Source organism: Coturnix japonica, chromosome W, assembly GCF_054131305.1.
Source record: "Coturnix japonica strain WE chromosome W, WE-NBRP24, whole genome shotgun sequence".
NCBI classification, from domain to species: domain Eukaryota; kingdom Metazoa; phylum Chordata; class Aves; order Galliformes; family Phasianidae; genus Coturnix; species Coturnix japonica.
The window spans coordinates 11,959,909-11,986,252 of record NC_140701.1 but is presented as its reverse complement, the minus strand read 5'-3'; the positions used below and the strand labels follow the sequence as shown (position 1 = coordinate 11,986,252).

The following is a 26,344-nucleotide window of genomic DNA, read 5'->3' as shown; positions in this document are numbered from 1 at the left end:
TAAAAGTTCTCTCCTAAGAATCATTCTTTATCCTTGCAAGGACATGGTTTTCTCACCAAAATAATGCTTTTTATCCCTTTAAAATAGCGTTGTTTCCCAGAAATACTTGTTTTCATTTCTAAAAGAAGACATTTTCTCTACAAAATGAAGCTTGGTAGCAAAATATGACACATTGTTTCCTCAATACCTTTTCTCTTCTACAAATTGAGGACGTTACTAACAGAAATACCTTTTCTCCTCTACAAAATAAGGACATTTCCAACAGATATATCCTTTTCTGACAGATTTTAGAAAAAATTCACAGGAATATCAATATTTATACCAGAAATAAAAAGGTCTCTCTTAGGTATCACTCTTTACCCTTGCAAAAATATGGTTTTCTTACCAAAATAATGTTTTTCATATCTACAAACAGCATTTTCTAAACGTAAAGGTGGTTTTCATCTTCAAAAGAAATCGATTTCTCTACAAAATTTTTGTTTGTAGCCATATATGACACACTGTTTCCAGAATAACTCTTTTCATCTAAAAAAGAATGACTTTTCCAACAGAAATATCGATTTCTGACAAATTTTAGAAGTAGGTCACATGAATATCGACACTTATCCCAGAAATGAAAAGTACACTCTTAGGTATCGCTCTTCATCCTTGCAAAACTATGGTTTTCTTCCCAAACTAATGCTTTTCATCCCTACAAATAGCAATTTCTCCCTAAATTACTGGTTTTCATCCCCAAAAGAAGACACATTCTCTTTAAAACGATGCTTTGTAACGAATTATGACTCATTGATTCCAGAATATCTGTTTTCCCCTACAAAATAATGACATTAACATAAGAATTATCCATTTCAGACAAATTTCCGATGTATTTCACACTAATATCAATACTTACACCAGAAAAAAAGGTGTTCTCTCTCAGGTATCACTCTTGAATCTTGCCAAAAATTCTTTTTCTTACCAATACAAAGCTTTTCATCATTACAAGTAGCATTTTCTACCCAAAAAAGTGGTTTTCATCCCCAATAGAAATCGTTTTCTCTACAAATGGTCCCTTGTAGCAACATATGAAACACTGTTATTGGAATAACTCTTTCCCTCTTCAAAATAAAGACATTTCCGACAGAAATATCGATTTCTGACAAATTTTAGAAGAATGTCACACAAATATCAGTACCTATCCCGGAAATAAAAGTTCTCTCCTAAGAATCATTCTTTATCCTTGCAAGGACATGGTTTTCTCACCAAAATAATGCTTTTTATCCCTTTAAAATAGCGTTGTTTCCCAGAAATACTTGTTTTCATTTCTAAAAGAAGACATTTTCTCTACAAAATGAAGCTTGGTAGCAAAATATGACACATTGTTTCCTCAATACCTTTTCTCTTCTACAAATTGAGGACGTTACTAACAGAAATACCTTTTCTCCTCTACAAAATAAGGACATTTCCAACAGATATATCCTTTTCTGACAGATTTTAGAAAAAATTCACAGGAATATCAATACTTATACCAGAAATAAAAAGGTCTCTCTTAGGTATCACTCTTTACCCTTGCAAAAATATGGTTTTCTTACCAAAATAATGTTTTTCATCTCTACAAACAGCATTTTCTAAACGTAAAGGTGGTTTTCATCTTCAAAAGAAATCGATTTCTCTACAAAATTATCGCTTGTAGCCATATATGAGACATTGTTTCCAGAATAACTCTTTTCTTCAAAAAAAGAACGACATTTCCAACAGAAATATCGATTTCTGACAAATTTTAGAAGTAGGTCACATGAATATCGACACTTATCCCAGAAATGAAAAGTACACTCTTAGGTATCACTCTTCATCCTTGCAAAACTATGGTTTTCTTCCCAAACTAATGCTTTTCATCCCTACAAATAGCAATTTCTCCCTAAATTACTGGTTTTCATCCCCAAAAGAAGACACATTCTCTTTAAAATGATGCTTTGTAACAAATTATGACTCATTGATTCCAGAATATCTGTCTTCCCCTACAAAATAATGACATTAACATAAGAATTATCCATTTCAGACAAATTTCCGATGTATTTCACACTAATATCAATACTTACACCAGAAAAAAATGTGTTCTCTCTCAGGTATCACTCTTGAATCTTGCCAAAAATTCTTTTTCTTACCAATACAAAGCTTTTCATCATTACAAGTAGCATTTTCTACCCAAAAAAGTGGTTTTCATCCCCAATAGAAATCGTTTTCTCTACAAATGGTCCCTTGTAGCAACATATGAAACACTGTTATTGGAATACCTCTTTCCCTCTTCAAAATAAAGACATTTCCAACAGAAATATCAATTTCTGACAAATTTTAGAAGAATGTCACACAAATATCAGTACCTATCCCGGAAATAAAAGTTCTCTCCTAAGAATCATTCTTTATCCTTGCAAGGACATGGTTTTCTCACCAAAATAATGCTTTTTATCCCTTTTAAATAGCGTTGTTTCCCAGAAATACTTGTTTTCATTTCTAAAAGAAGACATTTTCTCTACAAAATGAAGCTTGGTAGCAAAATATGACACATTGTTTCCTCAATACCTTTTCTCTTCTACAAATTGAAGACGTTACTAACGGAAATACCTTTTCTCCTCTACAAAATAAGGACATTTCCAACAGATATATCCTTTTCTGACAGATTTTAGAAAAAATTCACAGGAATATCAATATTTATACCAGAAATAAAAAGGTCTCTCTTAGGTATCACTCTTTACCCTTGCAAAAATATGGTTTTCTTACCAAAATAATGTTTTTCATATCTACAAACAGCATTTTCTAAACGTAAAGGTGGTTTTCATCTTCAAAAGAAATCGATTTCTCTACAAAATTATCGTTTGTAGCCATATATGACACACTGTTTCCAGAATAACTCTTTTCATCTAAAAAAGAATGACTTTTCCAACAGAAATATCGATTTCTGACAAATTTTAGAAGTAGGTCACATGAATATCGACACTTATCCCAGAAATGAAAAGTACACTCTTAGGTATCGCTCTTCATCCTTGCAAAACTATGGTTTTCTTCCCAAACTAATGCTTTTCATCCCTACAAATAGCAATTTCTCCCTAAATTACTGGTTTTCATCCCCAAAAGAAGACACATTCTCTTTAAAAGGATGCTTTGTAACAAATTATGACTCATTGATTCCAGAATATCTATCTTCCCCTACAAAATAATGACATTAACATAAGAATTATCTATTTCAGACAAATTTCCGATGTATTTCACACTAATATCAATACTTACACCAGAAAAAAAGGTGTTCTCTCTCAGGTATCACTCTTGAATCTTGCCAAAAATTCTTTTTCTTACCAATACAAAGCTTTTCATCATTACAAGTAGCATTTTCTACCCAAAAAAGTGGTTTTCATCCCCAATAGAAATCGTTTTCTCTACAAATGGTCCCTTGTAGCAACATATGAAACACTGTTATTGGAATAACTCTTTCCCTCTTCAAAATAAAGACATTTCCGACAGAAATATCGATTTCTGACAAATTTTAGAAGAATGTCACACAAATATCAGTACCTATCCCGGAAATAAAAGTTCTCTCCTAAGAATCATTCTTTATCCTTGCAAGGACATGGTTTTCTCACCAAAATAATGCTTTTTATCCCTTTAAAATAGCGTTGTTTCCCAGAAATACTTGTTTTCATTTCTAAAAGAAGACATTTTCTCTACAAAATGAAGCTTGGTAGCAAAATATGACACATTGTTTCCTCAATACCTTTTCTCTTCTACAAATTGAGGACGTTACTAACAGAAATACCTTTTCTCCTCTACAAAATAAGGACATTTCCAACAGATATATCCTTTTCTGACAGATTTTAGAAAAAATTCACAGGAATATCAATATTTATACCAGAAATAAAAAGGTCTCTCTTAGGTATCACTCTTTACCCTTGCAAAAATATGGTTTTCTTACCAAAATAATGTTTTTCATATCTACAAACAGCATTTTCTAAACGTAAAGGTGGTTTTCATCTTCAAAAGAAATCGATTTCTCTACAAAATTTTTGTTTGTAGCCATATATGACACACTGTTTCCAGAATAACTCTTTTCATCTAAAAAAGAATGACTTTTCCAACAGAAATATCGATTTCTGACAAATTTTAGAAGTAGGTCACATGAATATCGACACTTATCCCAGAAATGAAAAGTACACTCTTAGGTATCGCTCTTCATCCTTGCAAAACTATGGTTTTCTTCCCAAACTAATGCTTTTCATCCCTACAAATAGCAATTTCTCCCTAAATTACTGGTTTTCATCCCCAAAAGAAGACACATTCTCTTTAAAACGATGCTTTGTAACGAATTATGACTCATTGATTCCAGAATATCTGTTTTCCCCTACAAAATAATGACATTAACATAAGAATTATCCATTTCAGACAAATTTCCGATGTATTTCACACTAATATCAATACTTACACCAGAAAAAAAGGTGTTCTCTCTCAGGTATCACTCTTGAATCTTGCCAAAAATTCTTTTTCTTACCAATACAAAGCTTTTCATCATTACAAGTAGCATTTTCTACCCAAAAAAGTGGTTTTCATCCCCAATAGAAATCGTTTTCTCTACAAATGGTCCCTTGTAGCAACATATGAAACACTGTTATTGGAATAACTCTTTCCCTCTTCAAAATAAAGACATTTCCGACAGAAATATCGATTTCTGACAAATTTTAGAAGAATGTCACACAAATATCAGTACCTATCCCGGAAATAAAAGTTCTCTCCTAAGAATCATTCTTTATCCTTGCAAGGACATGGTTTTCTCACCAAAATAATGCTTTTTATCCCTTTAAAATAGCGTTGTTTCCCAGAAATACTTGTTTTCATTTCTAAAAGAAGACATTTTCTCTACAAAATGAAGCTTGGTAGCAAAATATGACACATTGTTTCCTCAATACCTTTTCTCTTCTACAAATTGAGGACGTTACTAAGAGAAATACCTTTTCTCCTCTACAAAATAAGGACATTTCCAACAGATATATCCTTTTCTGACAGATTTTAGAAAAAATTCACAGGAATATCAATACTTATACCAGAAATAAAAAGGTCTCTCTTAGGTATCACTCTTTACCCTTGCAAAAATATGGTTTTCTTACCAAAATAATGTTTTTCATCTCTACAAACAGCATTTTCTAAACGTAAAGGTGGTTTTCATCTTCAAAAGAAATCGATTTCTCTACAAAATTATCGCTTGTAGCCATATATGAGACATTGTTTCCAGAATAACTCTTTTCTTCAAAAAAAGAACGACATTTCCAACAGAAATATCGATTTCTGACAAATTTTAGAAGTAGGTCACATGAATATCGACACTTATCCCAGAAATGAAAAGTACACTCTTAGGTATCACTCTTCATCCTTGCAAAACTATGGTTTTCTTCCCAAACTAATGCTTTTCATCCCTACAAATAGCAATTTCTCCCTAAATTACTGGTTTTCATCCCCAAAAGAAGACACATTCTCTTTAAAATGATGCTTTGTAACAAATTATGACTCATTGATTCCAGAATATCTGTCTTCCCCTACAAAATAATGACATTAACATAAGAATTATCCATTTCAGACAAATTTCCGATGTATTTCACACTAATATCAATACTTACACCAGAAAAAAATGTGTTCTCTCTCAGGTATCACTCTTGAATCTTGCCAAAAATTCTTTTTCTTACCAATACAAAGCTTTTCATCATTACAAGTTGCATTTTCTACCCAAAAAAGTGGTTTTCATCCCCAATAGAAATCGTTTTCTCTACAAATGGTCCCTTGTAGCAACATATGAAACACTGTTATTGGAATACCTCTTTCCCTCTTCAAAATAAAGACATTTCCAACAGAAATATCGATTTCTGACAAATTTTAGAAGAATGTCACACAAATATCAGTACCTATCCCGGAAATAAAAGTTCTCTCCTAAGAATCATTCTTTATCCTTGCAAGGACATGGTTTTCTCACCAAAATAATGCTTTTTATCCCTTTTAAATAGCGTTGTTTCCCAGAAATACTTGTTTTCATTTCTAAAAGAAGACATTTTCTCTACAAAATGAAGCTTGGTAGCAAAATATGACACATTGTTTCCTCAATACCTTTTCTCTTCTACAAATTGAGGACGTTACTAACAGAAATACCTTTTCTCCTCTACAAAATAAGGACATTTCCAACAGATATATCCTTTTCTGACAGATTTTAGAAAAAATTCACAGGAATATCAATATTTATACCAGAAATAAAAAGGTCTCTCTTAGGTATCACTCTTTACCCTTGCAAAAATATGGTTTTCTTACCAAAATAATGTTTTTCATCTCTACAAACAGCCTTTTCTAAACGTAAAGGTGGTTTTCATCTTCAAAAGAAATCGATTTCTCTACAAAATTATCGTTTGTAGCCATATATGACACACTGTTTCCAGAATAAATCTTTTCATCTAAAAAAGAATGACATTTCCAACAGAAATATCGATTTCTGACAAATTTTAGAAGTAGGTCACATGAATATCGACACTTATCCCAGAAATGAAAAGTACACTCTTAGGTATCGCTCTTCATCCTTGCAAAACTATGGTTTTCTTCCCAAACTAATGCTTTTCATCCCTACAAATAGCAATTTCTCCCTAAATTACTGGTTTTCATCCCCAAAAGAAGACACATTCTCTTTAAAAGGATGCTTTGTAACAAATTATGACTCATTGATTCCAGAATATCTGTCTTCCCCTACAAAATAATGACATTAACATAAGAATTATCCATTTCAGACAAATTTCCGATGTATTTCACACTAATATCAATACTTACACCAGAAAAAAATGTGTTCTCTCTCAGGTATCACTCTTGAATCTTGCCAAAAATTCTTTTTCTTACCAATACAAAGCTTTTCATCATTACAAGTAGCATTTTCTACCCAAAAAAGTGGTTTTCATCCCCAATAGAAATCGTTTTCTCTACAAATGGTCCCTTGTAGCAACATATGAAACACTGTTATTGGAATACCTCTTTCCCTCTTCAAAATAAAGACATTTCCAACAGAAATATCGATTTCTGACAAATTTTAGAAGAATGTCACACAAATATCAGTACCTATCCCGGAAATAAAAGTTCTCTCCTAAGAATCATTCTTTATCCTTGCAAGGACATGGTTTTCTCACCAAAATAATGCTTTTTATCCCTTTAAAATAGCGTTGTTTCCCAGAAATACTTGTTTTCATTTCTAAAAGAAGACATTTTCTCTACAAAATGAAGCTTGGTAGAAAAATATGACACATTGTTTCCTCAATACCTTTTCTCTTCTACAAATTGAGGACGTTACTAACAGAAATACCTTTTCTCCTCTACAAAATAAGGACATTTCCAACAGATATATCCTTTTCTGACAGATTTTAGAAAAAATTCACAGGAATATCAATATTTATACCAGAAATAAAAAGGTCTCTCTTAGGTATCACTCTTTACCCTTGCAAAAATATGGTTTTCTTACCAAAATAATGTTTTTCATATCTACAAACAGCATTTTCTAAACGTAAAGGTGGTTTTCATATTCAAAAGAAATCGATTTCTCTACAAAATTATCGTTTGTAGCCATATATGACACACTGTTTCCAGAATAACTCTTTTCATCTAAAAAAGAATGACTTTTCCAACAGAAATATCGATTTCTGACAAATTTTAGAAGTAGGTCACATGAATATCGACACTTATCCCAGAAATGAAAAGTACACTCTTAGGTATCGCTCTTCATCCTTGCAAAACTATGGTTTTCTTCCCAAACTAATGCTTTTCATCCCTACAAATAGCAATTTCTCCCTAAATTACTGGTTTTCATCCCCAAAAGAAGACACATTCTCTTTAAAACGATGCTTTGTAACAAATTATGACTCATTGATTCCAGAATATCTGTCTTCCCCTACAAAATAATGACATTAACATAAGAATTATCCATTTCAGACAAATTTCCGATGTATTTCACACTAATATCAATACTTACACCAGAAAAAAATGTGTTCTCTCTCAGGTATCACTCTTGAATCTTGCCAAAAATTCTTTTTCTTACCAATACAAAGCTTTTCATCATTACAAGTAGCATTTTCTACCCAAAAAAGTGGTTTTCATCCCCAATAGAAATCGTTTTCTCTACAAATGGTCCCTTGTAGCAACATATGAAACACTGTTATTGGAATACCTCTTTCCCTCTTCAAAATAAGGACATTTCCAACAGAAATATCGATTTCTGACAAATTTTAGAAGAATGTCACACAAATATCAGTACCTATCCCTGAAATAAAAGTTCTCTCCTAAGAATCATTCTTTATCCTTGCAAGGACATGGTTTTCTCACCAAAATAATGCTTTTTATCCCTTTAAAATAGTGTTGTTTCCCAGAAATACTGGTTTTCATCACAAAAAGAAGACATTTTCTCTACAAAATGATGCTTTGTAGCAAAATATGACACATTGTTTCCACAATACCTTTTCTCTTCTACAAACTGAGGACGTTACTAACGGAAATACCTTTTCTCCTCTACAAAATAAGGACATTTCCAACAGATATATCCTTTTCTGACAGATTTTAGAAAAAATTCACAGGAATATCAATACTTATACCAGAAATAAAAAGGTCTCTCTTAGGTATCACTCTTTACCCTTGCAAAAATATGGTTTTCTTACCAAAATAATGTTTTTCATCTCTACAAAAGGCATTTTCTAAACGTAAAGGTGGTTTTCATCTTCAAAAGAAATCGATTTCTCTACAAAATTATCGCTTGTAGCCATATATGAGACATTGTTTCCAGAATAACTCTTTTCTTCAAAAAAAGAACGACATTTCCAACAGAAATATCGATTTCTGACAAATTTTAGAAGTAGGTCACATGAATATCGACACTTATCCCAGAAATGAAAAGTACACTCTTAGGTATCACTCTTCATCCTTGCAAAACTACGGTTTTCTTCCCAAACTAATGCTTTTCATCCCTACAAATAGCAATTTCTCCCTAAATTACTGGTTTTCATCCCCAAAAGAAGACACATTCTCTTTAAAACGATGCTTTGTAACAAATTATGACTCATTGATTCCAGAATATCTGTCTTCCCCTACAAAATAATGACATTAACATAAGAATTATCCATTTCAGACAAATTTCCGATGTATTTCACACTAATATCAATACTTACACCAGAAAAAAATGTGTTCTCTCTCAGGTATCACTCTTGAATCTTGCCAAAAATTCTTTTTCTTACCAATACAAAGCTTTTCATCATTACAAGTAGCATTTTCTACCCAAAAAAGTGGTTTTCATCCCCAATAGAAATCGTTTTCTCTACAAATGGTCCCTTGTAGCAACATATGAAACACTGTTATTGGAATACCTCTTTCCCTCTTCAAAATAAGGACATTTCCAACAGAAATATCGATTTCTGACAAATTTTAGAAGAATGTCACACAAATATCAGTACCTATCCCGGAAATAAAAGTTCTCTCCAAAGAATTATTCTTTATCCTTGCAAGGACATGGTTTTCTCACCAAAATAATGCTTTTTATCCCTTTAAAATAGCGTTGTTTCCCAGAAATACTGGTTTTCATCACAAAAAGAATACATTTTCTCTACAAAATGAAGCTTTGTAGAAAAATATGACACATTGTTTCCACAATACCATTTCTCTTCTACAAACTGAGGACGTTACTAACGGAAATACCTTTTCTCCTCTACAAAATAAGGACATTTCCAACAGATATATCCTTTTCTGACAGATTTTAGAAAAAATTCACAGGAATATCAATACTTATACCAGAAATAAAAAGGTCTCTCTTAGGTATCACTCTTTACCCTTGCAAAAATATGGTTTTCTTACCAAAATAATGTTTTTCATCTCTACAAACAGCATTTTCTAAACGTAAAGGTGGTTTTCATCTTCAAAAGAAATTGATTTCTCTACAAAATTATCGCTTGTAGCCATATATGAAACATTGTTTCCAGAATAACTCTTTTCTTCAAAAAAAGAACGACATTTCCAACAGAAATATCGATTTCTGACAAATTTTAGAAGTAGGTCACATGAATATCGACACTTATCCCAGAAATGAAAAGTACACTCTTAGGTATCACTCTTCATCCTTGCAAAACTACGGTTTTCTTCCCAAACTAATGCTTTTCATCCCTACAAATAGCAATTTCTCCCTAAATTACTGGTTTTCATCCCCAAAAGAAGACACATTCTCTTTAAAACGATGCTTTGTAACAAATTATGACTCATTGATTCCAGAATATCTGTCTTCCCCTACAAAATAATGACATTAACATAAGAATTATCCATTTCAGACAAATTTCCGATGTATTTCACACTAATATCAATACTTACACCAGAAAAAAATGTGTTCTCTCTCAGGTATCACTCTTGAATCTTGCCAAAAATTCTTTTTCTTACCAATACAAAGCTTTTCATCATTACAAGTAGCATTTTCTACCCAAAAAAGTGGTTTTCATCCCCAATAGAAATCGTTTTCTCTACAAATGGTCCCTTGTAGCAACATATGAAACACTGTTATTGGAATACCTCTTTCCCTCTTCAAAATAAGGACATTTCCAACAGAAATATCGATTTCTGACAAATTTTAGAAGAATGTCACACAAATATCAGTACCTATCCCGGAAATAAAAGTTCTCTCCTAAGAATCATTCTTTATCCTTGCAAGGACATGGTTTTCTCACCAAAATAATGCTTTTTATCCCTTTAAAATAGCGTTGTTTCCCAGAAATACTGGTTTTCATCACAAAAAGAATACATTTTCTCTACAAAATGAAGCTTTGTAGAAAAATATGACACATTGTTTCCACAATACCATTTCTCTTCTACAAACTGAGGACGTTACTAACGGAAATACCTTTTCTCCTCTACAAAATAAGGACATTTCCAACAGATATATCCTTTTCTGCCAGATTTTAGAAAAAATTCACAGGAATATCAATACTTATACCAGAAATAAAAAGGTCTCTCTTAGGTATCACTCTTTACCCTTGCAAAAATATGGTTTTCTTACCAAAATAATGTTTTTCATCTCTACAAACAGCATTTTCTAAACGTAAAGGTGGTTTTCATCTTCAAAAGAAATCGATTTCTCTACAAAATTATCGTTTGTAGCCAAATATGACACATTGTTTCCAGAATAACTCTTTTCTTCAAAAAAAAAATGACATTTCCAACAGAAATATCGATTTCTGACAAATTTTAGAAGTAGGTCACATGAATATCGACACTTATCCCAGAAATGAAAAGTACACTCTTAGGTATCGCTCTTCATCCTTGCAAAACTATGGTTTTCTTCCCATACAAATGCTTTTCATCCCTACAAATAGCAATTTCTCCCTAAATTACTGGTTTTCATCCCCAAAAGAAGACACATTCTCTTTAAAAGGATGCTTTGTAACAAATTATGACACATTGATTCCAGAATATCTGTCTTCCCCTACAAAATAATGACATTAACATAAGAATTATCCATTTCAGACAAAATTCCGATGTATTTCACACTAATATCAATACTTACACCAGAAAAAAAGGTGTTCTCTCTCAGGTATCACTCTTGAATCTTGCCAAAAATTCTTTTTCTTACCAATACAAAGCTTTTCATCATTACAAGTAGCATTTTCTACCCAAAAAAGTGGTTTTCATCCCCAATAGAAATCTTTTTCTCTACAAATGGTCCCTTGTAGCAACATATGAAACACTGTTATTGGAATACCTCTTTCCCTCTTCAAAATAAGGACATTTCCAACAGAAATATCGATTTCTGACAAATTTTAGAAGAATGTCACACAAATATCAGTACCTATCCTGGAAATAAAAGTTCTCTCCGAAGAATTATTCTTTATCATTGCAAGGACATGGTTTTCTCACCAAAATAATGCTTTTTATCCCTTTAAAATAGCGTTGTTTCCCAGAAATACTTGTTTTCATCCCCAAAAGAAGACATTTTCTCTACAAAATGAAGCTTGGTAGCAAAATATGACACATTGTTTCCTCAATACCTTTTCTCTTCTACAAATTGAGGACGTTAATAACAGAAATACCTTTTCTCCTCTACAAAATAAGGACATTTCCAACAGATATATCCTTTTCTGACAGATTTTAGAAAAACATCACAGGAATATCAAAACTTATACCAGAAATAAAAAGGTCTCTCTTAGGTATCACTCTTTACCCTTGCAAAAATATGGTTTTCTTACCAAAATAATGTTTTTCATCTCTACAAACAGCATTTTCTAAACGTAAAAGTGGTTTTCATCTTCAAAAGAAATCGATTTCTCTACAAAATTATAGCTTGTAGCCATATATGAGACATTGTTTCCAGAATAACTCTTTTCATCTAAAAAAGAATGACATTTCCAACAGAAATATCGATTTCTGACAAATTTTAGACGTAGGTCACATGAATATCGACACTTATCCCAGAAATGAAAAGTACACTCTTAGGTATCACTCTTCATCCTTGCAAAACTATGGTTTTCTTCCCAAACTAATGCTTTTCATCCCTACAAATAGCAATTTCTCCCTAAATTACTGGTTTTCATCCCCAAAAGAAGACACATTCTCTTTAAAAGGATGCTTTGTAACAAATTATGACTCATTGATTCCAGAATATCTGTCTTCCCCTACAAAATAATGACATTAACATAAGAATTATCCATTTCAGACAAATTTCCGATGTATTTCACACTAATATCAATACTTACACCAGAAAAAAATGTGTTCTCTCTCAGGTATCACTCTTGAATCTTGCCAAAAATTCTTTTTCTTACCAATACAAAGCTTTTCATCATTACAAGTAGCATTTTCTACCCAAAAAAGTGGTTTTCATCCCCAATAGAAATCGTTTTCTCTACAAATGGTCCCTTGTAGCAACATATGAAACACTGTTATTGGAATACCTCTTTCCCTCTTCAAAATAAGGACATTTCCAACAGAAATATCGATTTCTGACAAATTTTAGAAGAATGTCACACAAATATCAGTACCTTTCCCGGAAATAAAAGTACTCTCCTAAGAATCATTCTTTATCCTTGCAAGGACATGGTTTTCTCACCAAGATAATGCTTTTTATCCCTTTAAAATAGCGCTGTTTCCCAGAAATACTGGTTTTCATCCCCAAGAGAAGACATTTTCTCTACAAAATGAAGCTTTGTCGCAAAATATGACACATTGTTTCCACAATACCTTTTCTCTTCTACAAATTGAGGACGTTACTAATGGAAATACTTTTTCTCCTCTACAAAATAAGGACATTTCCAACAGATATATCCTTTTCTGACAGATTTTAGAAAAATTTCACAGGAATATCAATACTTATACCAGAAATAAAAAGGTCTCTCTTAGGTATCACTCTTTACCCTTGCAAAAATATGGTTTTCTTACCAAAATAATGTTTTTCATCTCTACAAACAGCATTTTCTAAACGTAAAGGTGGTTTTCATCTTCAAAAGAAATCGATTTCTCTACAAAATTATCGTTTGTAGCCATATATGACACACTGTTTCCAGAATAACTCTTTTCATCTAAAAAAGAATGACATTTCCAACAGAAATATCGATTTCTGACAAATTTTAGAAGTAGGTCACATGAATATCGACACTTATCCCAGAAATGAAAAGTACACTCTTAGGTATCACTCTTCATCCTTGCAAAACTATGGTTTTCTTCCCAAACTAATGCTTTTCATCCCTACAAATAGCAATTTCTCCCTAAATTACTGGTTTTCATCCCCAAAGGAATACACATTCTCTTTAAAACGATGCTTTGTAACAAATTATGACTCATTGATTCCAGAATATCTGTCTTCCCCTACAAAATAATGACATTAACATAAGAATTATCCATTTCAGACAAATTTCCGATGTATTTCACACTAATATCAATACTTACACCAGAAAAAAAGGTGTTCTCTCTCAGGTATCACTCTTGAATCTTGCCAAAAATTCTTTTTCTTATCAATACAAAGCTTTTCATCATTACAAGTAGCATTTTCTACCCAAAAAAGTGGTTTTCATCCCCAATAGAAATCGTTTTCTCTACAAATGGTCCCTTGTAGCATCATATGAAACACTGTTATTGGAATACCTCTTTCCCTCTTCAAAATAAAGACATTTCCAACAGAAATATCGATTTCTGACAAATTTTAGAAGAATGTCACACAAATATCAGTACCTATCCCGGAAATAAAAGTTCTCTCTGTTGTATTAGGCGAAATCGGACCCTCGGGATGTAACGTGATAGGCCCTCCCCTGCTGGGTCATGCATATGTATAAAAGATAAGGATGAAACTGGATACCTATATAAGGGACCCTCACATTCCAATAAACGCCATTTTACCGCTCACCATAATGGTGTAACAAACAGCTGTGATCTGGTCGGGGCCGTCGATACACATTCACAAAGGGACTTGACTTTCCAGGTTACCAGATCAAGGTAACAAATGGTGCCCCGTGTGAGGAAAAGTCCTGGAGGTGAGTGTGCGATTGCTAAAACCGCGCTGACGGACGCGGTATCCACGGTTCGAGCCCGTGGAAGCACTCTCGGTGGGGTGCAAAGGGGAATGCTGCGCTGCGCCTATCCTACGGCCGATAGTTCGTAGAAGACCAGGAAGACTTCAGGTCTCTGGGTAAATGTATTCCGTCATTAGAGTAGTATTGCAACTCTGTAAAACCTACTATGGTAGGAAAGCTACGCCTTCTAAGAAGGACATTGCAGTCGTCATTAGTTGTCTTGAAAAGGAGAGGGAGCTTTCCTCTCCTCGGGTGATTTTGGATCACAATAAGCGGGACTCTTTAACTTTTTCGCTCTGTGAGCGCGCAATGAATGAGCAGAAAGATGCTGAGTTCAAAACGTGGGGGTTGGTGCTTGGGGCGCTGAAAGCGGCTCGGAAAGAAGGGAAGACTCGGCTTGGGGCTGCTTTGGGAATTGGGTCGGGAGGCCTTTTCTCTTGCAGATGTGAGGATTTGAAAGACAAAGACAAGGTGGCGGGAGCCATCCAGACCGCACCCATCACTCCGGCTGAACAACGAGCAGATGGCCCCGTCCAGCAGCATTCCACACATTCCACATCCTTATCTCTTGACCAGGAGAATCCTTCCTCTGAGGCCCCATATTGGTATCCAAAGCAACCGGTATCTTCTGCACTCCTTCGCCCATCCTTGGGGGTGGGGAAGGGGAGTGAGCAGGGGCGGGAGGATGGGTCCTTTCCTCGAGATGGGATGGGTTGTGGGTGTGGTTCCGCCCCGGGGGGCGGGGTGGATAGGACTAACCAAGATGGAAGCCAATCCTCATCAGCGGGGGCGGAGGCAGAGGCGTTCCTAGTCATCATAACCCTTCCCCAAGAGGGTGGGCTGCTGGTCCAGCTCTACCTGGGGGGAGGGAGAGGGGAGAACAAGAGCGACCAAGTCTCGGATTGGTCAAAGATAAGGGAGGCATTCCTTTTTATCGTTAATTGGGGGCCCGGTCAGGGGGCCCCGGGCTGGAGTGGAGTCTCTGAAGCGGATACAAGACCAGCTGTCGAGCGAGCCACGGCAGCCCGAGTTGGAGTCGGTTAAACTCCTGCTGACAACTTGGAGGAGAGGAAGAATGCTTAGGATAAATTGTATTGATTATTGTCACTGTCTTTGTGATTGTTAAATGTTTATGGTATGTGAAAGTATAAATGCAAATGGTGTATGGAACTGTTAATGTTATAGGGATGTGTAAACATGAATGCTATATGGAAGTGGAATTATTAATGTTACATGGAAGTGTAATTGAGGGTTCGAGTAGTGGAATTGTGAAAAAAAAAAAAAAAAAAAAAAAAAAAACGGGAAAAAGATTACAGAAGAACAGTGAGTTAAAATACTGAATGTGACCTGCTCTAGCCAGAAAAGTTTAAGTGCCAGCAAGAGAACGCAAACCCCCGCTCTGCCCCCCCTCACTGCTTACCCCCCCCCCCCCCCCCCGTCCCTCGGCTCCGCCGCTTGTGAAAGTAAACAAATCGTTACTTCCGAATGGGGACAAAAGCAAGACATTAGAAGTATCTCTTCCTAGTCGAGCAAGAATGTCCTCATTTTCTCCCAATAATATACACATTGAGGGAATTAGGGTAGGGACTTGGACAAATTTGTTGATGGAGCTTGAAATTGTATGGAGGGGGAATTGTGGTGGTGGAGTTGGATGGAACGGTGGCAGCTTTACTAGAGCAGGTCCTGAAGATCCCAGGATGAGTTTTGCCCGTAGTGGGCTGAATGCAATGTGCTCACAGCAGTGCAAAGATATTTGTTTTCTGACAGTTTCAGGTGCATCTCACTCTGTACTGCATCAAGAATTACTATACTACCCATAGATGATTTTTGTAACTATAGTAGGAGTAGGTCAACAAGAAAAAGCTTACCAATTAAAAGAAAAAAGAAGGGAGCTAAGGGTGAAGCAAGTAACAATAGAAATAAGTGACTATAGCTGTTAATAACTTTTCTGAGTAGTTTGTATTGTAGAGAGATCTAATATAGTGGTTTGTTATCTTTTAAGAACAGGTGTTCCACCTGGGCTCTGTATCATGCACTGGCCATGCATATATGGGGCACATGTGAAAAAAGCCTGCACAGGAGAGAATCTGTGATGGGTGAGAAAGGCAAAGTGTACTTTGAAGCAGGGGACGCCCTGCAGGCACTGCCTATCGCATCCACCACTACTGTGTTCCTTCTCTCTCCTTTTGGTGGTTTTCCACCTCATAGTTGTTGATAAGTAATAATACATTAGCTTAGAAATTTTCATTTATAGAATTGTCTAAAATGAATGCTTGAATGAGTGTGTATATGTCAACTCAAAAAATTATGACGTTACATGTAATCTTCTGTTTAGTGTATTATCAGTGAAGGTTTTGATTGAGTGATGGTTATGTTAACATTTAAGTCCCCTGCAGCTCAGCGACACTGGGCCACTGCCATCATGGTCCTTGGTGTGCTGCAACACATCAAGACAGACAATGGCTCGTGCTTCATCTCGAGATCTACTCAATGAGCATTGGGGAATATCTCATTCAACAGGCATCCCTGGGAATTCCCAGGGACAAGCAATTGTGGAAAGGGCCAACCGTCTCCTGAAGGACAAGATAGGTGTCCTTGGGGAGCGGGAAGGTCACAGAGGTAGGATCCTGGTAGCCCAGCAGGCAGAAGTATTGGCACAGCACATTATGCAATCAATCATTTTGAACGAAGAGGTTATGCCACAGTAAAGGACAGAGAATCGGGAAAAATTTTATGGATCCCATCGAGAAAAGTAAAATCTGATGCAGTGATCACCCAATGGGCGGTCTGGGAGAAACAGAAAACTAATGGAAAGCTGAGTACTTTTCTTTCAGGCATACTGTTTTACAGAATAAAGCTGCAATGGATTTCCTGCTGCTGGCTCAAGAGGCACAGGTGCAAGGACTTTGAATGAGAAAATGGAGTTCCAGCAGATATATGAGAAGCTTTGAGCAGAAGGATGAACTGTATAATATAGCCCAAGATGCCTTGAAAATACTAACTAAAGAACCACTAACATTATTACACACTGCACCACATACCTCTGCATGTTTACGTCACTTTTTAAATAACTCACCACAAAAATTTATATAAGTACTAACACCTTTATATATTAGGATTAGGATCGGCGCTTGCGTTGTAACGGGGCATGGTTTTGTTAAGCATGGGGAGAGGGAGATGTTGTATTAGGCGAAATCGGACCCTCGGGATGTAACGTGATAGGCCCTCCCCTGCTGGGTCATGCATATGTATAAAAGATAAGGATGAAACTGGATACCTATATAAGGGACCCTCACATTCCAATAAACGCCATTTTACCGCTCACCATAATGGTGTAACAAACAGCTGTGACTTGGTCGGGGCCGTCGATACACATTCACAAAGGGACTTGACGTTCCAGGTTACCAGATCGAGGTAACATCTCTCCTAAGAATCATTCTTTATCCTTGCAAGGACATGGTTTTCTCACCAAAATAATGCTTTTTATCCCTTTAAAATAGCGTTGTTTCCCAGAAATACTGGTTTTCATCCCCAAAAGAAGACATTTTCTCTACAAAATGAAGCTTTGTAGCAAGATATGACACACTGTTTCCACAATACATTTTCTCTTCTACAAACTGAGGACGTTACTAACGGAAATACCTTTTCTCCTCTACAAAATAAGAACATTTCCAACAGATATATCCTTTTCTGACAGATTTTAGAAAAAATTCACAGGAATATCAATACTTATACCAGAAATAAAAAGGTCTCTCTTAGGTATCACTCTTTACCCTTGCAAAAATATGGTTTTCTTACCAAAATAATGTTTTTCATCTCCACAAACAGAATTTTCTAAATGTAAAGGTGGTTTTCATCTTCAAAAGAAATCGATTTCTCTACAAAATTATCGTTTGTAGCCAAATATGACACATTGTTTCCAGAATAACTCTTTTCTTCAAAAAAAAAAATGACATTTCCAACAGAAATATCGATTTCTGACAAATTTTAGAAGTAGGTCACATGAATATCGACACTTATCCCAGAAATGAAAAGTACACTCTTAGGTATCACTCTTCATCCTTGCAAAACTATGGTTTTCTTCCCAAACTAATGCTTTTCATCCCTACAAATAGCAATTTCTCCCTAAATTACTGGTTTTCATCCCCAAAAGAAGACACATTCTCTTTAAAACGATGCTTTGTAACAAATTATGACACACTGATTCCAGAATATCTGTCTTCCCCTACAAAATAATGACATTAACATAAGAATTATCCATTTCAGACAAATTTCCAATGTATTTCACACTAATGTCAATACTTACACCAGAAAAAAAATGTGTTCTCTCTCAGGTATCACTCTTGAATCTTGCGAAAAATTCTTTTTCTTACCAATACAAAGCTTTTCATCATTACAAGTAGCATTTTCTACCCAAAAAAGTGGTTTTCATCCCCAATAGAAATCGTTTTCTCTACAAATGGTCCCTTGTAGCAACATATGAAACACTGTTATTGGAATACCTCTTTCCCTCTTCAAAATAAGGACATTTCCAACAGAAATATCGATTTCTGACAAATTTTAGAAGAATGTCACACAAATATCAGTACCTATCCCGGAAATAAAAGTTCTCTCCTAAGAATCATTCTTTATCCTTGCAAGGACATGGTTTTCTCACCAAAATAATGCTTTTTATCCCTTTAAAATAGCGTTGTTTCCCAGAAATACTGGTTTTCATCCCCAAGAGAAGACATTTTCTCTACAAAATGAAGCTTGGTAGCAAAATATGACACATTGTTTCCACAATACCTTTTCTCTTCTACAAACTGAGGACGTTACTAACGGAAATACCTTTTCTCCTCTACAAAATAAGGACATTTCCAACAGATATATCCTTTTCTGACAGATTTTAGAAAAAATTCACAGGAATATCAATACTTATACCAGAAATAAAAAGGTCTCTCTTAGGTATCACTCTTTACCCTTGCAAAAATATGGTTTTCTTACCAAAATAATGTTTTTCATCTCTACAAACAGCATTTTCTAATCGTAAAGGTGGTTTTCATCTTCAAAAGAAATCGATTTCTCTACAAAATTATCGTTTGTAGCCAAATATGACACATTGTTTCCAGAATAACTCTTTTCTTCAAAAAAAAAATGACATTTCCAACAGAAATATCGATTTCTAACAAATCTTAAAAGTAGGTCACATGAATATCAATACTTATCCCAGAAATGAAAAGTACACTCTTAGGTATCACTCTTCATCCTTGCAAAACTATGGTTTTCTTCCCAAACTAATGCTTTTCATCCCTACAAATAGCAATTTCTCCCTAAATTACTGGTTTTCATCCCCAAAAGAAGACACATTCTCTTTAAAACGATGCTTTGTAAAAAATTATGACACATTGATTCCAGAATATCTGTCTTCCCCTACAAAATAATGACATTAACATAAGAATTATCCATTTCAGACAAATTTCCGATGTATTTCACACTAATATCAATACTTACACCAGAAAAAAAGGTGTTCTCTCTCAGGTATCACTCTTGAATCTTGCCAAAAATTCTTTTTCTTACCAATACAAAGCTTTTCATCATTACAAGTAGCATTTTCTACCCAAAAAAGTGGTTTTCATCCCCAATAGAAATCGTTTTCTCTACAAATGGTCCCTTGTAGCAACATATGAAACACTGTTATTGGAATACCTCTTTCCCTCTTCAAAATAAGGACATTTCCAACAGAAATATCGATTTCTGACAAATTTTAGAAGAATGTCACACAAATATCAGTACCTATCCCGGAAATAAAAGTTCTCTCCTAAGAATCATTCTTTATCCTTGCAAGGACATGGTTTTCTCACCAAAATAATGCTTTTTATCCCTTTAAAATAGCGTTGTTTCCCAGAAATACTGGTTTTCATTTCTAAAAGAAGACATTTTCTCTACAAAATGAAGCTTGGTAGCAAAATATGACACATTGTTTCCACAATACCTTTTCTCTTCTACAAATTGAGGACGTTACTAACGGAAATACCTTTTCTCCTCTACAAAATAAGGACATTTCCAACAGATATATCCTTTTCTGACAGATTTTAGAAAAAATTCACAGGAATATCAATACTTATACCAGAAATAAAAAGGTCTCTCTTAGGTATCACTCTTTACCCTTGCAAAAATATGGTTTTCTTACCAAAATAATGTTTTTCATCTCTACAAACAGCATTTTCTAAACGTAAAGGTGGTTTTCATCTTCAAAAGAAATCGATTTCTCTACAAAATTATCGTTTGTAGCTATATATGACACATTGTTTCCAGAATAACTCTTTTGTTCAAAAAAAAAAATGACATTTCCAACAGAAATATCGATTTCTGACAAATTTTAGAAGTAGGTCACATGAATATCGACACTTATCCCAGAAATGAAAAGTACACTCTTAGGTATCGCTCTTCATCCTTGCAAAACTATGGTTTTCTTCCCAAACTAATGCTTTTCATCCCTACAAATAGCAATTTCTCCCTAAATTACTGGTTTTCATCCCCAAAAGAAGACACATTCTCTTTAAAACGATGCTTTGTAACAAATTATGACTCATTGATTCCAGAATATCTGTCTTCCCCTACAAAATAATGACATTAACATAAGAATTATCCATTTCAGACAAATTTCCGATGTATTTCACACTAATATCAATACTTACACCAGAAAAAAAGGTGTTCTCTCTCAGGTATCACTCTTGAATCTTGCGAAAAATTCTTTTTCTTACCAATAAAAAGCTTTTCATCATTACAAGTAGCATTTTCTTCCCAAAAAAGTGGTTTTCATCCCCAATAGAAATCGTTTTCTCTACAAATGGTCCCTTGTAGCAACATATGAAACACTGTTATTGGAATACCTCTTTCCCTCTTCAAAATAAGGACATTTCCAACAGAAATATCGATTTCTGACAAATTTTAGAAGAATGTCACACAAATATCAGTACCTATCCCGGAAATAAAAGTTCTCTCCTAAGAATCATTCTTTATCCTTGCAAGGACATGGTTTTCTCACCAAAATAATGCTTTTTATCCCTTTAAAATAGCGTTGTTTCCCAGAAATACTGGTTTTCATCACAAAAAGAATACATTTTCTCTACAAAATGAAGCTTGGTAGCAAAATATGACACATTGTTTCCACAATACCTTTTCTCTTCTACAAATTGAGGACGTTACTAACGGAAATACCTTTTCTCCTCTACAAAATAAGGACATTTCCAACAGATATATCCTTTTCTGACAGATTTTAGAAAAAATTCACAGGAATATCAATACTTATACCAGAAATAAAAAGGTCTCTCTTAGGTATCACTCTTTACCCTTGCAAAAATATGGTTTTCTTACCAAAATAATGTTTTTCATCTCTACAAACAGCATTTTCTAAACGTAAAGGTGGTTTTCATCACCAAAAGAAATCGATTTCTATACAAAATTATCGTTTGTAGCCAAATATGACACATTGTTTCCAGAATAACTCTTTTCTTCAAAAAAAAAATGACATTTCCAACAGAAATATCGATTTCTAACAAATCTTAAAAGTAGGTCACATGAATATCAATACTTATCCCAGAAATGAAAAGTACACTCTTAGGTATCACTCTTCATCCTTGCAAAACTATGGTTTTCTTCCCAAACTAATGCTTTTCATCCCTACAAATAGCAATTTCTCCCTAAATTACTGGTTTTCATCCCCAAAAGAAGGCACATTCTCTTTAAAACGATGCTTTGTAACAAATTATGACACATTGATTCCAGAATATCTGTCTTCCCCTACAAAATAATGACATTAACATAAGAATTATCCATTTCAGACAAATTTCCGATGTATTTCACACTAATATCAATACTTACACCAGAAAAAAATGTGTTCTCTCTCAGGTATCACTCTTGAATCTTGCCAAAAATTCTTTTTCTTACCAATACAAAGCTTTTCATCATTACAAGTAGCATTTTCTACCCAAAAAAGTGGTTTTCATCCCCAATAGAAATCGTTTTCTGTACAAATGGTCCCTTGTAGCAACATATGAAACACTGTTATTGGAATACCTCTTTCCCTCTTCAAAATAAGGACATTTCCAACAGAAATATCGATTTCTGACAAATTTTAGAAGAATGTCACACAAATATCAGTACCTATCCCGGAAATAAAAGTTCTCTCCTTAGAATCATTCTTTATCCTTGCAAGGACATGGTTTTCTCACCAAAATAATGCTTTTTATCCCTTTAAAATAGCGTTGTTTCCCAGAAATACTGGTTTTCATCACAAAAAGAATACATTTTCTCTACAAAATGAAGCTTTGTAGCAAAATATGACACATTGTTTCCACAATACCTTTTCTCTTCTACAAACTGAGGACGTTACTAACGGAAATACCTTTTCTCCTCTACAAAATAAGGACATTTCCAACAGATATATCCTTTTCTGACAGATTTTAGAAAAAATTCACAGGAATATCAATACTTATACCAGAAATAAAAAGGTCTCTCTTAGGTATCACTCTTTACCCTTGCAAAAATATGGTTTTCTTACCAAAATAATGTTTTTCATCTCCACAAACAGCATTTTCTAATTGTAAAGGTGGTTTTCATCTTCAAAAGAAATCGATTTCTCTACAAAATTATCGTTTGTAGCCAAATATGACACATTGTTTCCAGAATAACTCTTTTCTTCAAAAAAAAAATGACATTTCCAACAGAAATATGGATTTCTAACAAATCTTAAAAGTAGGTCACATGAATATCAATACTTATCCCAGAAATGAAAAGTACACTCTTAGGTATCACTCTTCATCCTTGCAAAACTATGGTTTTCTTCCCAAACTAATGCTTTTCATCCCTACAAATAGCAATTTCTCCCTAAATTACTGGTTTTCATCCCCAAAAGAAGACACATTCTCTTTAAAACGATGCTTTGTAACAAATTATGACACATTGATTCCAGAATATCTGTCTTCCCCTACAAAATAATGACATTAACATAAGAATTATCCATTTCAGACAAATTTCCGATGTATTTCACACTAATATCAATACTTACACCAGAAAAAAAGGTGTTCTCTCTCAGGTATCACTCTTGAATCTTGCCAAAAATTCTTTTTCTTACCAATACAAAGCTTTTCATCATTACAAGTAGCATTTTCTACCCAAAAAAGTGGTTTTCATCCCCAATAGAAATCGTTTTCTCTACAAATGGTCCCTTGTAGCAACATATGAAACACTGTTATTGGAATACCTCTTTCCCTCTTCAAAATAAGGACATTTCCAACAGAAATATCGATTTCTGACAAATTTTAGAAGAATGTCACACAAATATCAGTACCTATCCCGGAAATAAAAGTTCTCTCCTAAGAATCATTCTTTATCCTTGCAAGGACATGGTTTTCTCACCAAAATAATGCTTTTTATCCCTTTAAAATAGCGTTGTTTCCCAGAAATACTGGTTTTCAATACAAAAAGAATACATTTTCTCTACAAAATGAAGCTTTGTAGCAAAATATGACACATTGTTTCCAGAATACCTTTTCTCTTCAACAAACTGAGGACGTTACTAACGGAAATACCTTTTCTCCTCTACAAAATAAGGACATTTCCAACAGATATATCCTTTTCTGACAGATTTTAGAAAAAATTCACAGGAATATCAATACTTATACCAGAAATAAAAAGGTCTCTCTTAGGTATCACTCTTTACCCTTGCAAAAATATGGTTTTCTTACCAAAATAATGTTTTTCATCTCTACAAACAGCATTTTCTAATCGTAAAGGTGGTTTTCATCTTCAAAAGAAATCGATTTCTCTACAAAATTATCGTTTGTAGCCAAATATGACACATTGTTTCCAGAATAACTCTTTTCTTCAAAAAAAAAATGACATTTCCAACAGAAATATCGATTTCTAACAAATCTTAAAAGTAGGTCACATGAATATCAATACTTATCCCAGAAATGAAAAGTACACTCTTAGGTATCACTCTTCATCCTTGCAAAACTATGGTTTTCTTCCCAAACTAATGCTTTTCATCCCTACAAATAGCAATTTCTCCCTAAATTACTGGTTTTCATCCCCAAAAGAAGACACATTCTCTTTAAAACGATGCTTTGTAACAAATTATGACACATTGATTCCAGAATATCGGTCTTCCCCTACAAAATAATGACATTAACATAAGAATTATCCATTTCAGACAAATTTCCGATGTATTTCACACTAATATCAATACTTACACCAGAAAAAAATGTGTTCTCTCTCAGGTATCACTCTTGAATCTTGCCAAAAATTCTTTTTCTTACCAATACAAAGCTTTTCATCATTACAAGTAGCATTTTCTACCCAAAAAAGTGGTTTTCATCCCCAATAGAAATCGTTTTCTCTACAAATGGTCCCTTGTAGCAACATATGAAACACTGTTATTGGAATACCCCTTTCCCTCTTCAAAATAAGGACATTTCCAACAGAAATATCGATTTCTGACAAATTTTAGAAGAATGTCACACAAATATCAGTACCTATCCCGGAAATAAAAGTTCTCTCCTAAGAATCATTCTTTATCTTTGCAAGGACATGGTTTTCTCACCAAAATAATGCTTTTTATCCCTTTAAAATAGCGTTGTTTCCCAGAAATACTGGTTTTCATCACAAAAAGAATACATTTTCTCTACAAAATGAAGCTTTGTAGCAAAATATGACACATTGTTTCCACAATACCTTTTCTCTTCTACAAATTGAGGACGTTACTAACGGAAATACCTTTTCTCCTCTACAAAATAAGGACATTTCCAACAGATATATCTTTTTCTGACAGATTTTAGAAAAAATTCACAGGAATATCAATACTTATACCAGAAATAAAAAGGTCTCTCTTAGGTATCACTCTTTACCCTTGCAAAATATGGTTTTCTTACCAAAATAATGTTTTTCATCTCTACAAACAGCATTTTCTAAACGTAAAGGTGGTTTTCATCTTCAAAAGAAATCGATTTCTCTACAAAATTATCGTTTGTAGCCATATATGACACACTGTTTCCAGAATAACTCTTTTCATCTAAAAAAGAATGACATTTCCAACAGAAATATCGATTTCTGACAAATTTTAGAAGTAGGTCACATGAATATCGACACTTATCCCAGAAATGAAAAGTACACTCTTAGGTATCACTCTTCATCCTTGCAAAACTATGGTTTTCTTCCCAAACTAATGCTTTTCATCCCTACAAATAGCAATTTCTCCCTAAATTACTGGTTTTCATCCCCAAAAGAAGACACATTCTCTTTAAAACGATGCTTTGTAACAAATTATGACTCATTGATTCCAGAATATCTGTCTTCCCCTACAAAATAATGACATTAACATAAGAATTATCCATTTCAGACAAATTTCCGATGTATTTCACACTAATATCAATACTTACACCAGAAAAAAAGGTGTTCTCTCTCAGGTATCACTCTTGAATCTTGCGAAAAATTCTTTTTCTTACCAATACAAAGCTTTTCATCATTACAAGTAGCATTTTCTACCCAAAAAAGTGGTTTTCATCCCCAATAGAAATCGTTTTCTCTACAAATGGTCCCTTGTAGCAACATATGAAACACTGTTATTGGAATACCTCTTTCCCTCTTCAAAATATGGACATTTCCAACAGAAATATCGATTTCTGACAAATTTTAGAAGAATGTCACACAAATATCAGTACCTATCCCGGAAATAAAAGTTCTCTCCTAAGAATCATTCTTTATCCTTGCAAGGACATGGTTTTCTCACCAAAATAATTCTT

At 34.1% G+C, this 26,344-nt stretch overlaps 2 long non-coding RNA genes across 2 annotated transcripts in view; one reads left to right on the top strand and one right to left on the bottom strand.

Annotated features, from left to right (window-relative positions):
* Window positions 1–26,344, bottom strand: part of LOC146754516 (uncharacterized) — a 375,770-nt gene that overhangs the window by 19,604 nt on the left and 329,822 nt on the right. The gene's annotated exons all lie outside the window — the stretch shown is intronic.
* Window positions 16,007–17,888, top strand: LOC146754522 (uncharacterized). Its single transcript, XR_014939033.1, has 2 exons — window positions 16,007–17,177; window positions 17,409–17,888. It is a non-coding gene; the product is annotated as an uncharacterized LOC146754522 (long non-coding RNA).